We start from the raw sequence: 12,277 nt of genomic DNA on the forward strand, positions 1-12,277 counted from the left end.
TATGTAGCGCTCAGTATCTATGTGTGAAAAGTTTAAAATTATACAAGGTGGACCGTGTTGCTGGCCTGGGCCCGGTGCTGAGGTGCTGGTTGTGGATTCTGGTGGGAATTAACACAGTCCACTCTCTAACATTCAATAGACATTTACTGAGAACCCTCCATGAGCTGGTCACTCTGCTAGGTCTACGTGATCCTTTGTCCTCAAGGGCTTGCAGGCCAGAGGTATTGTCTCTGAGGTACCTCCATGAACTACTAGCCTGCATCACACAGATGTTGCTAGACAGCTCCAGAGGAAGCACCTCAGCCTGGTGGACACGACTGTGAACAAGAGGGGCATTTTCTTTCCATAAACACATTTCATGCCTGAATCTTCCCAGTGAAATTCCACCTCTTCCAAGAAGCCATTGTGCCTTAATTAACGGAAAAATGCTAAAGGCAGAGGAAAGCTCTTCCACTACCTTATTTCCTTGTTGAAAAACCTTCCCTCGTCCTCTGAACTCACAGCCCAAGCCTGACCTCTCTTGCCTGGCACTGCCAGCCCTAGATGTCCTGGCCCCGCCAGCCCTAGATGCCCTGGCCCCATTCTCTTACTCAGCGTTATCCTCTCTTTCGTCTTTTTCAAGATTCCTGTGTGGTGCCAAGGGTTAATGCGCTGAGCTGCTAACCTTTCAGTTTGGAGGCTCTAGTCCACCCAGAGCTCCTTAGAAGAAAGAGCTGGTGGCCCACTTCCAAAATATCAGCCATTGAAAACCCTGTGGAGCACAGTTCTACTCTGACACACATGATAACTGGTTTAGTCTCCTTCAGGCAGCCTCCACATTGTTCAAGGGCATGTCCTGTTTTTTCTCTCCTCACCCTGGTTCAGATAGCTTCCCTTCCTTGGAATGTCTTCTGCCTCCCTTCCACCAGCCAAATCCTGCCTGTCCAGTCCTCCAAGGAGCCATTAAAGTTCTACCTCCCCCTGAAAACTTCCTTGACTGCTTCAACTCATGCTGACTTTGCTTCTCTGCAGAGAGAGAATTTATAGTCTCTCTGTCTTTTTTTTTTTTACTACACAGCTTAACACCCCTTGATATATAATCTTGTCTTCTCTGATGTTGCTTCATATGGGTAATTTTATTTCCCCAATGACAGGGCAGCACCTGTGTAACAGGGCTCATGTATTATATCCCTATCACACCTACGAGTGTAGATCATGGAGTGGAACCTGATGAATATGTTCTCGATGTGTTTGTTTTTTATTGCTTTATCTCTGAAAGAGAATTAAAAGCAATCGGGTTTTTTATCTTTCTAGTCTCGACCCATCGTTTTTCTCCCTGCATCCTGTGCTTCCAGTCCAACTGGACTCTACTTTTACTTGAAAGTTCTCTCCTGCATCAAGATTTTCCATAATCTTGCCATGTACAGTGCCATCAGTTTTCTTTGTTTGTTTTCAATATTCCTTATAGGGACCGTAAGCTTTCTCAGGGGCTCCTTCCACCAGGTGGGCAGCTCCAGTAAATGAATATGGCCTTGGTCAGCTCAGGGCACTCAACAGCCATGAGCTTTTGTTTCTCTGGGATTCCTGTAGGGAAGGGGATGAAATTAATAAGAAATTGAAGTACTAAGCAGGTAGAGGAGTGTTTGGCCCTGGCTCTCTGTGCTGGTTAGATCTCTAAACCATAATGGTTTTGCACCAGAAGTCCCTTGCTCAGGAAACTTGCCCTGGCTTTGCTCCTGAACCAGGCCCACCTCTGGGTTTACCCCACCCCCACCCTAGCTCTGACTCTTAGCAGAGTCATACACAGTCTATAAATATGCTTCGTTTTATCAACAGGTGAAGTCTGGAGCAGGACTCTGGGGTTCTCTGTCCTCCGTGCTGCTCACCAGAAAAGGGACTGTGAATTGTAAGTAACTTTGATTGGCATTTTCCACACTGACTCAAGAAGGTTATGGGCTAAAAGACCAGCCCTGAACCCAATCTTTAACAGCCATGCATTGTGCAGGGGAAACACTCAACAATGAACTAGTGAGAATGTAAACTACACGGGAACTCTAATTAGATTATGTCTGAATGTGACAAAGAAGCCCTGTAATATGACATCCTATTTAATTAGACTTTATTGATTGTGCATTACGGTAGACTCTATGTGTTACGTGTGTCAGGAGTGCTGGAGAGGGAAGCTCTTGAGTTTGCGAGGCCACCCGAGACCCTAGCCACTACTATCTGTGGGCTAAGCTTGGGAGGCAGTAATAGGAAGAAGTGCCAGTGTCAATTCCAAAGCTGGTCCGAGTTCATAGCTTGCAATTGCTTTTACATCTGGTTATATCTGGGAAGGTGTGAAGGAGGGAAAAGGAAATATTGCTGACCACTTCCTTTCCACTGACACAGTAATAGCTGTACCTTATACCTGTAATGGAGTCTCTGGGTAATTGAATGCTAACCAAAAGGTTGGTGGGTTGAAACAACCCAGAGGTGCCTCAGAAGAAAGGCCTGGTGATCCACCTTTGAAAAATCAGCCATTGAAAATCCTTTGGAACACAGTTCTACTCTGACATACCTGAGGGTTACCGTGAGTCAGAGTTAAACTGAAGGCAACTGGTATACCAGTAAGTAGCTCCACCTTATACCTGTACTTATTTGCTCATATTGGTTCCCCTACTCAGCAAAAGCCTACTCATCTCTAGGACCTGGTCTAAGCCCAGCCTCCTTGGTGAACCTCCTCTGATAACTCCAGCTAGAAGCAAGTGATCTCTCCCCACTCTGAAACCCTGCAGCATTCCCATACCATCTGGCTCTCCAGCGAGGCTGTGAACTCCTGGAGGGTCCAGTCTGGGATTCTCACTTCTTCATTTCCCCGTTGCCTCTTCAACCTGGCTGGCCACTGTTCAGTAAGTGGTAGCCGAATGGCTGTGTTGCCCTGGGCCAGCATGGCTTCTCCGTCCTGCTTCTGGCAGCACCGGAGGCTGTGCTGCTGCTGCAACTTTGATAGTACATTGGCTTCCAACCAGTCCATGGAATTATAAATGATTAACCGTTATCAGTGCACATCTTCACCTCTGTGTAAAAATAGATTGACTGTAATGAGTATTTGAATAAATCATAAGAATGGCCACCCTGCGATCGTCTAACATCCTGCCTATGGCTGCCCGGTGAGTGAGCAGGGCGCCGGCCCTCCCGCCTAATGGCCTGCGATTCAGTGCTGGTTGCCTCTGTGATTGACGGGCCTTAGCTCGCAGGGTACCTCCTCTCTAGCCCAGGCTCTAGAGTGGTCAGATCTCCAGGCTGAGGAGGGGGGAAGGTGCCTCCCTCCATCCTGTTCCAGGAAAGCCAGACTTGGAGACGGGAGGTGGGGGAAACCAGAGTAGAAGATAATGACCTTTGTGAGAATCGATGTCTCCTCGTACCGGAGGTTAGAGGGACCTCATAAGTCAAGTCAAGTATGAGAAAAGCAAGCTGAGCGTGAACCTTAATGAGAGAGGAGAGAATAAGGGAGATGAGTCTGCATTCCCTCCTCGTCCCTGAGGGCAGCTGGTCACTCACAGGAACACCCATACCTGGGGAAATCTCCCTCACAGGGAACGCACTCTCGGACCTCCACTGAGGAACTGGTTTCTGGGCTCGGACCTGGGAAGACTCAGTCTTTCAGGGAGTGGGTTGCCAAGACCCCCTCAGGCATGAGGATGCTGCTTTTTGGAGGAGGAGGAGGAAGAAAAGGAGGAGAGGCAGGTCTAGAGGAGCTGGGGTCAGCTGAGGAGGGAATAATCTGAAAGTCTGAAGTCTCAGAGAAAAGATCAGTGAGGGAAACAGCAAACATTCTGATTTAATTTCATGGTGTTCTAGTTACTGTGGCTGTGTAACAGACCACCCCAGAACGTAGTGACTGCAAACAACAGCAACTTTTATGCTCATAGATCCTGTGAGTCAGGAACTCAGAAGGCACAGAGGGGACACCTTGTCTCTGTGCCGAGATATCTGGACTCTCAGCTAGGGCAACTCAAAAGCTGGGTGCTGGATTCATCTGAAGCCTCATTCAACTGTAATTTTGTGGTTAGTGTAGTCTCAGCTGTTGGCTGAGACCTTACTGGGATTGTTGGCCAGAAGACCTACATTTGGCCTTTCCATGTAGCCTGGGTTTCCTCACAATATGGTGGCTGTGTTCCAAGGACCAGCCTCCTGAGAGAGCAAGAGCCAGGTGACCTCCCCTCAGAAGTCAAGCAATGTCCCTTCCACCAGATTTTCTTGAATGAGGCAGTTACAAAGGTCCAACTGGGTTTAGAGGAGAGACCACAGACCCCACCACTACTGCCCTCTCTCAATGGAGGACTGTCGGCATCACATTGAAATAACATGACACATAGGATATTCATTGCTGCAGCCATCATTGGGGACTGCAGTCTACCACAACTAGTATTGGTAATGTATCTGCCAGTGGCCTGGCACAGAGCAGCCTCATCTATTTCCCAGAGAGAATGAAATGGACCCTTTCTAGGTCGTGACCTGCTCGCCTGAGAAAGACAGGCTAAAGAAACCCCTGTCTTAGAAAAATCAAGCTGCCCCTGATTTCCAAGGGCTATTTCAGAGGCCAGGCTTGCCTTCATCCCAGGCAGGACTCCCCTAGGATACACCTGTGTTCCTGAGTTGTTGCTAGAAGGTTCTGCAGTCAGTGGAACCCCCTACATCATAGTCCATCTCAGCAGGAGTGGGTTTTGTTTGAAACCCACAGCTTGAAGTGCCAGGACTGGACGGGGACTTAGATGTGTGACCAAGGAATCTATAAGCCCTGAGCGCTTCCTTTGCTTTCAGGGCTTCCCACAGCCCCATCTCCATGGCCTTCTAAGCTGGGGAAGGTTTCAGCCAAAGATCAGGACTTATGAGGCTACAAGGGGAGTGTCCTGGGGCCTGGGGAAGTCTGGGTGGCCCTCTCTCACCCTCCCACTTCCACAGCTCCTTTCTTCCCCTCTGCCACAAAAGGAACCAGCTTCCTTCTGCTCCTCCATTTTCCTGACCCAGATGCAGCTACATTTTGGAAAGGAATCTGAGTGTCCTGGATGTCTTGTTGTGACTTAAGGAAATAGAAACAAAACCCAAGCAACCAAAGAGTGGAAACAGAGCCAGCCTACCTTCCCAAAGGGCAGAGATCTGAGAATGGCTAATGCAGAAAGGGAAGGGATGGGGAAGAGCGGGTAAGTGGGCATGCCTTTGTTGAATCTTGGGTTGGAGGAGAAGTTTTGGGTTCTTCCACAAGTCAGCTTAATATCAATATTTATCCCATTAATAGAAGACTGAGCACTTACTGCATGATAGATGCAATGCTAAGCACTTGTTGTGCATTTTTTCATTGAGCCCTTACACTACTTTATGAAACACTGTTATTATCTCTGTATTACAGAAGAGCGAAGGTTCAGAGAACATGAGAAATACCCTAGTAAGTAATAGTGTTCTGGTGGCACAGTGATTAAGCACTCGGCTACTAACAGAAAGGTCGGCAGTTCTAAACCACCAGCCGCTCAGTGGGAGAAAGATGTGGCAGTCTACTTCTGTAAAGGTTGTTTTTGTTTTTGTTTAGATTGTACTTTAGGTGAAGGTTTAGAGAACAAACTAGCTTCTCATTAAACAGTTAGTACACATACTGTTTTATGACATTGGTTAACAACACTGTGACATGTCAACACTCTCCGTTCTTGACACTGGGTTCCCTATTACCAGCTTTCCTGTCCCTCCTGCTTTCTAGTCCTTCTCCCAGGGCTGGTGTGCCCCTTTAGTCTCGTTTTGTTTTATTGGCCTGTCTAATCTTTAGCTGAAGGGTGAACCTCAGGAGTGACTTCATTACTGAGCTAAAAGGGTGTCCCAGGGTCATACTCTCAGGGTTTCTCCAGTCTGTGTCAGGCCAGTAAGTCTGGTCTTTTTTTGTGAGTTAGAATTTTGTTCTACATTTTTCTCCAGCTTTGTCTGGGACCCTCTATTGTGATCCCTGTTAGAGTAGTCAGTGGTGGTAGCTGGGCACCATCTAGTCGTTCTAGGCTCAGTCAGGTAGAGATTGTGGTAGTTGTGGTCCATTAGTCCTCTGGACTAACATTTCCCTTGTGTCTTTAGTTTTCTTCATTCTCCCTTGCCCCAATGGGGTAAGACCAGTGGAGTATCTCAGATGGCTGCTCACAGGTTTTTAAGACCACAAATGCTACTCACCAAAGTAGTATGTAGAACATTGTCTTTATAAACTGTTATGCTAATTAAGCTAGATGTTCTCTGAGACCATAGTCCCCACAGCCCCTCAGCCTAGCAGTTCGATCCCTCAGGGAGTTTGGATGTGTCTATTGCTTCCGTAAAGATTGTTGTTGTTGTTAGATGCTGTCGAGTCATTTCCAACTCATAGCGACCCTATGTACAACAGAACAAATCAACACCCAGTTCCTGCACCATCCTCACAATTTTTGCTATGTTTGAGCCCATTGTTGCAGCCACTGTGTCAATCCATCTCATTGAGGGTCTTCCTGTTTTTTGCTCACCCTGTACTTTACCAGGCGTGATGTCCTTCTCCAGGGACTGGTCCCTCCTGACAACATGTCCAAGTATGTGAGATGAAGTCTCACCATCCCCCTCTTCTAAGGAGCATTCTGTCTGTACTTCTTCCAAGACAGACCGGTTCGTTCTTTTGGCAATCCATGGTATATTCAACATTCTTTACCAATACCCTAATTCAAAGGACTCAGTTCTTCTCTGGTCTTCCTTATTCATTCTCCAACTTTTACATGCATATGAGAGAATTGAAAATACCGTGGCTTGGGTCAGTTGTACCTTAGTCCTCAAAGTGACATTTTTGCTTTTTAACACTTTAAAAAGTCTTTTGCAACAGATTTGCCCAATGCAATATGTTATTTGATTTCTTGACTGCTGCTTCCATGAAAAGATTACAGCCTTGGGAACCATCTAGGGCAGTTCATCTCTGTCACGCGGGATTGCTATAAGTCAGAATCTACTTGATGGCAATAAGTTTATGTAACAGGGAACTTATTAGCAATGCAAATTCTCAGTGGGGGTTTGAACCAGAATGAAAGGGTTCGAAGCCCTGTTTAGTAAGAGTTGGAACTCAAACCTAGGACTCTCTGATTCTAGAAACTTAACCACTTCATTGTGTTGCTCCAAGAGCCTCAGTTTACTCTCCTGTAAAATGAGGACATCTGATGACATCATCTCCAGTGTCACCTTCACATCTAAGATTCTTAATGTGCAGAAAGGATTCTGAGAATTTGCTTGGATATATTTAAAGCAGAGCCCCATGTTATGGAGATGGGTCTATATGAAACTGTAGAATGGTTTCCTGTTCTTTCTTTTCCTCTTTCATGGAGCTTATGCAGGAAACAAGTGTTTAATTTGGTCAGGTGAAGGAAGTAGATACATTTGTATGTATTCTCCAGGCTCTGACTTGGGAAAGGATGTTGAATATGAAGTGCAAATCTCATATTTGAATTCTAGCCTAAACTTAGCATCTTTATGACCCTGGACAAGTCAGCTAACCCCTTTGGCCTTTGGATGCCTCATCTCGAGAATGGAAATGGGATCGGATATACTTCCCCAATTACTCTGGGCACTAAAGGAAATCCAGCATGTAAAGGCACCTAGAGTTGTTCCTGGCATACAATCGGTACTCAATAATGAATCAGACATTCTTTCCGGTAGTACATACATGAAAAGTGGAGTGGGAAAAGAAGAGGATTCGTTTCCATTGCTCCTAAGAGAGATGGTCAAGAATCTTTCCTTTAACTGAACCTACCATAAAAGTTCACTCATAAACTATTGATATTTTAATAATACACATTAGCATCGTGCCCTTTGACAAATGAATATTGAATAAGCAATAACGAGGCAAAAGAGTAACCCGGGTATAAGGCCGCAGAGAGACTGGAATCGTGAGCAGTTGTCAGAGGGAATGCCCCTCTCCCTCTACCTTGTGACTCACCTCGCTCCCTAGGGGCCCCCAGGAAGCAGCTCTGAGGGAGCTCACATCCCAGCCCAGCCCAGCCCAGCCAGAGCAGAGTTTGTCCTAGTGTTTTCTTTCACTGGCTAGAGGGGACTTGGGAGAAGAGAGAAGAGGTTGTGAAAGAGCTGCTGAAGGGATGGATATTTCACCCACCTGTGAAACACCTTGGCTGTCTCCTCCAGCTTTGCTAAAGGTGTGGGTGTCTTCATAAAGTTGTTGTTAGTTGCCATGGAGTTGATTCCAACTCACGACAACCCCACGTGTGCAGAGTAGAACTGCTCCATAGGGTTTTCAAGGCTTCGAGCTTTCAGAAGCCTATCACTGGGCCTGTCTTCTGAGGCACCTCTGGGTGGGTTTGCACTGCCAACTTTGGTCTTGTAGTCGAGGGCTTAACCATTTGCACCACCCAGGGATTCCTCCTACTCCATAAAGTAAATGCCTACAATTAGACAATGTGCCTGAAATAAGTTAGGCACCAAGCCTAGAAAGAACTCAGACCAGTTCCATCCTTCTCTCTCCTTTCTCTATCAGGTCTTGATGGGAGCCTATGCTTGGGGTGTGTGTTAAAGTTCACAAGACAGATTTTCTTGCTCCTCCAGCCCTACATCTGAACCTTCTTTTAGCTCCTTTGCCCAAGCCCACTCTGCAGACTCCAGTTTTTCATGGCCTCTGTCTGGGCGGGAGAGTCCTTGAGTGTGCAGAGAGCAGGGACAGGGACTCTTCGTTGGTCCGGCTTAATTGGTGTGATTTAATGGTGTTTCTGGTGGATTCAGATTTATATGGCTTTTTGAGCTGCAAATCTGCTTTCTAAATGTAGAATTTTTGTGGAGTGGTAAAAAATAATGGCTGTTCTGTGATTCCTGCCTCCCGAGCTAGGAGATTGCAATTTACATTATGCAAATAGACATTATGCAATCAAGGCACTTTAGCAGGAATCTGGCGGCAGCGAGGCCGCTGATGAGCTGCGAGGTCTGCAGCCCCCATTGGAGGGGCTCTGGAAAGTGGGTATGAAGTGGGGGTAGGGGGACAGGCGGGAGGAGGGAAGGCGTCTGTTCCATGGACCCAAGGAAGCAAAGTGGAGCCTGCCCGGAGATGAATACATCCAGGGAGCTGCCAAAGCGACTCTCTCAATTAATGGCTTTGTTTAATCATACCCCCTGTCCAGAGGAGTATTGTCTTACGGATAATTTCGTTTGCCTAACGAGATTTTGCTAATTAAATCTCCTTTCAGTTGGTGTGACTATGCCTGCCGGAGAGGGGCTATTTGGAGTCTTCTCCATAAACCTTTTTCTGGAGAGGAGCTAGGAAGGAGGGGAGGGGGTGGGGAGGGAGAGAGAAGGGGAGGGAGACCCTTCCCTACTGTGAGGAGGGCTGGTGAGGCTCTGAGCAGGGTTTGGAAACTGCTGGGGGATGGAGGACAGCTGCCACCCACCCACCTTTCCTCTCCCTTGTTCACTGACACCCAGAATGCAGGCACTCATAAATCTTTGTCCAGCCAGAAGGGGTTTCCCTCTATTTTCTTCCCCTGTGGCTTCTGTCATCTCCACCATTACCTGTGCTCAAGCTCTTCCCAAAATCTCCAGGGAGAGAACAGTGAGGCTTATAAGGAGGTTCTGATGGATTTCCAAGTACTGCTCCCAGCACACTGGCTGGAGGGGGGTAGTGGTGGTGTGGGAATCAGCTTTCCTCCTCTTGCCTTTGCTGTTAGCCAGCCAGTCTGGCTCTTCAGAGAGGAAAGATTGTTCCCCAAACCAGACATTTCTTCAGGGTTAGTTGCATGAATCAAAGAGGGGAATACTTAGTCATGTTCATTTATCCTCAGAGTCCTTCAAGGGTCTCCTCTTTTGTATGGAAGATCCTAGCACTATGCCTTTTGATAATAAGACCTGAAAGAGAAATGAATGTTGTTGTTAGTATCTGACCATGTCACTCCCCTCCTCAGCTACCCCAGTGGCTTCTTACTGTCTACAGGCTCAAGGTCAGCTTCCTTGGCCTGGCTGACTTGACCATGGGCTTCATCATTCAACTCTGGTCTACTTTTCTTTTCATCTCCCACCAGCCCATGCCGTTCCCTCCTCCCTGTTACGTACAAACACTGAGACACACAGCGACGTGCTTACTCCTGATAGGCCACATATTCTGAATTTCTCAATTTCTCCCAAATACTCTCTGCTTTCGCACCTTAGTGCCTTTGCACACGCTGCTCCTCTACCTGGAATAGCTTCAGCCTGGAGAACCCCTGCTCTTCCTCTAATACCAGATCACATTTCTCATCTGTGAATACCTTTTTACAGATCTTCTTTGCCCTCTCATCCCGCCTGACACTGATGTACTCTTTTGTTGTCCTATATGTCAACACAGGACATCAAACATATCTATTTGTCTATCCAAGTTAAGGACCGAATCTTACTCTTCTCTTAACCCCAGTACCTTGAATAGTCCTGGTCACCACATGTACCCTACAAAGTTGGTTGAATGAAAGAACAAATGAATGGACCAAGGGGAGAAGGGGGAAGTGATAGAGAGGCACTCTCCAGGAAGCCTCCAAAACCCTGGTGGCCAATGATGGTGGTGAGGGACCAGGAGGCAGTTCTCTGTTGAGGCTGTTCAGAGTTACCTGCCCATCCTTTACCTTTATTTCAAGGACAGGCAGGGTTGTTTGTTGATTCCCTTCTGCATGCTAGGCCCTGCAGTAGGTGCTCTGTGTCTCATTGCACACATTTGCACACAGGCCCTGTGAAATAGGTGTTATTTCTGCAGAAGGAACTGAGGCTCATTGTCTTAGTCATCCAGGGCTGCTACACCAGAAACACCACAAGTGGACGGTTTCAACAAAGAGAAATCTATTGTCTTACAGTCTAGTAGGCTAGAAGTCTCAATTCAGGGCATCAGCTCCAGGGAAAGGCTTTTCTCTCTCTGTTGGCTCTGGAGGAAGGTCCTTGTTATCAACCTTCTTCTGTTCTAGGAGCTTCTCTGTGCAGGAACCCATGATCCAAAGGACACATTTCATTCGCAGAGCTGCTGTCTTGGTGGTATGAGGTCCTTCTGTCTCTCTGCTCGCTTCTCTCCTTTATATCTCAAAAGAGATTGATTTAATACAAAAGGTAATCTGGTCAATTGAATCCTGCATCATTAACATAACTGTGTGTAATCCCACCTCATTAACATGGTAGAGATAGGGTTTACAACACACAGAAAAATCATGTAAGATGACAAAATGGTGGACAATCACACAATCCTGGGAATCATGGCCTAGCCAAGTTGACAGATATTTTTGGGTGACACAGTTCAATACGTAACACTCATCTACTTTCCTCAGAGGGCAAGGCGGTATCTACCTGTAACTGGTCCCGCTCGCTGGTGGGGCTCCAACAGGGTCTCCCCTTAGAGAGGAGGAGAAAGCATCTTTGCACCCTAGCCTCTGCTCCTCCACGCTGTCCCTCCTTCTCTCCATTCCTCCTAATCAGAACCTAATGGTCTAAGACATGCATCACACTTTTGTTCCCCATGGTTCCAGGGTTCATGCGCATGCTGGAACAGTTGCACTCTGAGTGTGTCCGTCTGTCTCTGTGTGTGCTGTGGGGTGAGGGGAAGCACAGGCCCCACAGGGTGGCCTTCAAAGTGGCTGCTGGTTCTAGACTGTTGCCCAGTCAGCAGTGGGATGTCAGGGGTGGAGCAGTCTGCATTCCATGCCTTGGAGGGGATGCCCAGGAGAAATGGCTTAGATCTTCATGTGTGATGTATATGTGTGTGTGTACAGGCTGTCACGTGTATGCGTGCACGTGTGCATGAGAGAAGTCCATTTTTTGAGGAGAGTGGGTATGTGTTTTTCTTGGCCCCTGAGTTTCAAGTGCTCTGCCTTTTGCCCTTGTTTTCTCCCTTTGGTCCAAGTCTGTCCAGTCGTTGTTTTGTCTCTTCAGACTTTTAATCATCTTAATATCCTTACCATGCTATGCTCTGAGTATATAGTATTTCTAGGTACACAGTAAAAAAAAAGTGCTCACCAAATGCACAAGTCAATGGCTGAACGAGCATGCACTTTGGTGCCAGAGAAACTTGGGTTTCAGCCCTGGTTCTGTTATTTAATAACTGTGACCTTGAGATTTAATTTTCTCATCCAAAAAGCAAGAATAACCCTACTTATTCTCTCTTTCTCCAAGGGTTGGTAGTGGAGGGTTATAAGAAATACGTGGAAATGTTTTATAAACTATAAAGCACTATACAAGTATAAAAAGTTATTATTATAATGGTTATTACACTTGAAGTGATCGTTGTGTTTGAAAATTAGGGATTCTGTTTTTAGGAATATAAAATCAT

General features: G+C 46.7%; 1 protein-coding gene across 2 annotated transcripts in view; it reads left to right on the forward strand.

Moving 5' to 3' along the window:
• PKNOX2 (PBX/knotted 1 homeobox 2) overlaps positions 1-12,277 on the forward strand; it is a 354,889-nt gene that overhangs the window by 107,661 nt on the left and 234,951 nt on the right. For both annotated transcript variants that reach the window (XM_049857337.1, XM_049857336.1), the window contains exon 2: positions 1,816-1,885. The gene's annotated coding sequence lies outside the window, so the exon portion shown is untranslated. The remainder of the gene's footprint in view (positions 1-1,815; positions 1,886-12,277) is intronic.

The sequence above is a fragment of the Elephas maximus genome, chromosome 17, assembly GCF_024166365.1.
Source record: "Elephas maximus indicus isolate mEleMax1 chromosome 17, mEleMax1 primary haplotype, whole genome shotgun sequence".
Classification (NCBI taxonomy): domain Eukaryota; kingdom Metazoa; phylum Chordata; class Mammalia; order Proboscidea; family Elephantidae; genus Elephas; species Elephas maximus.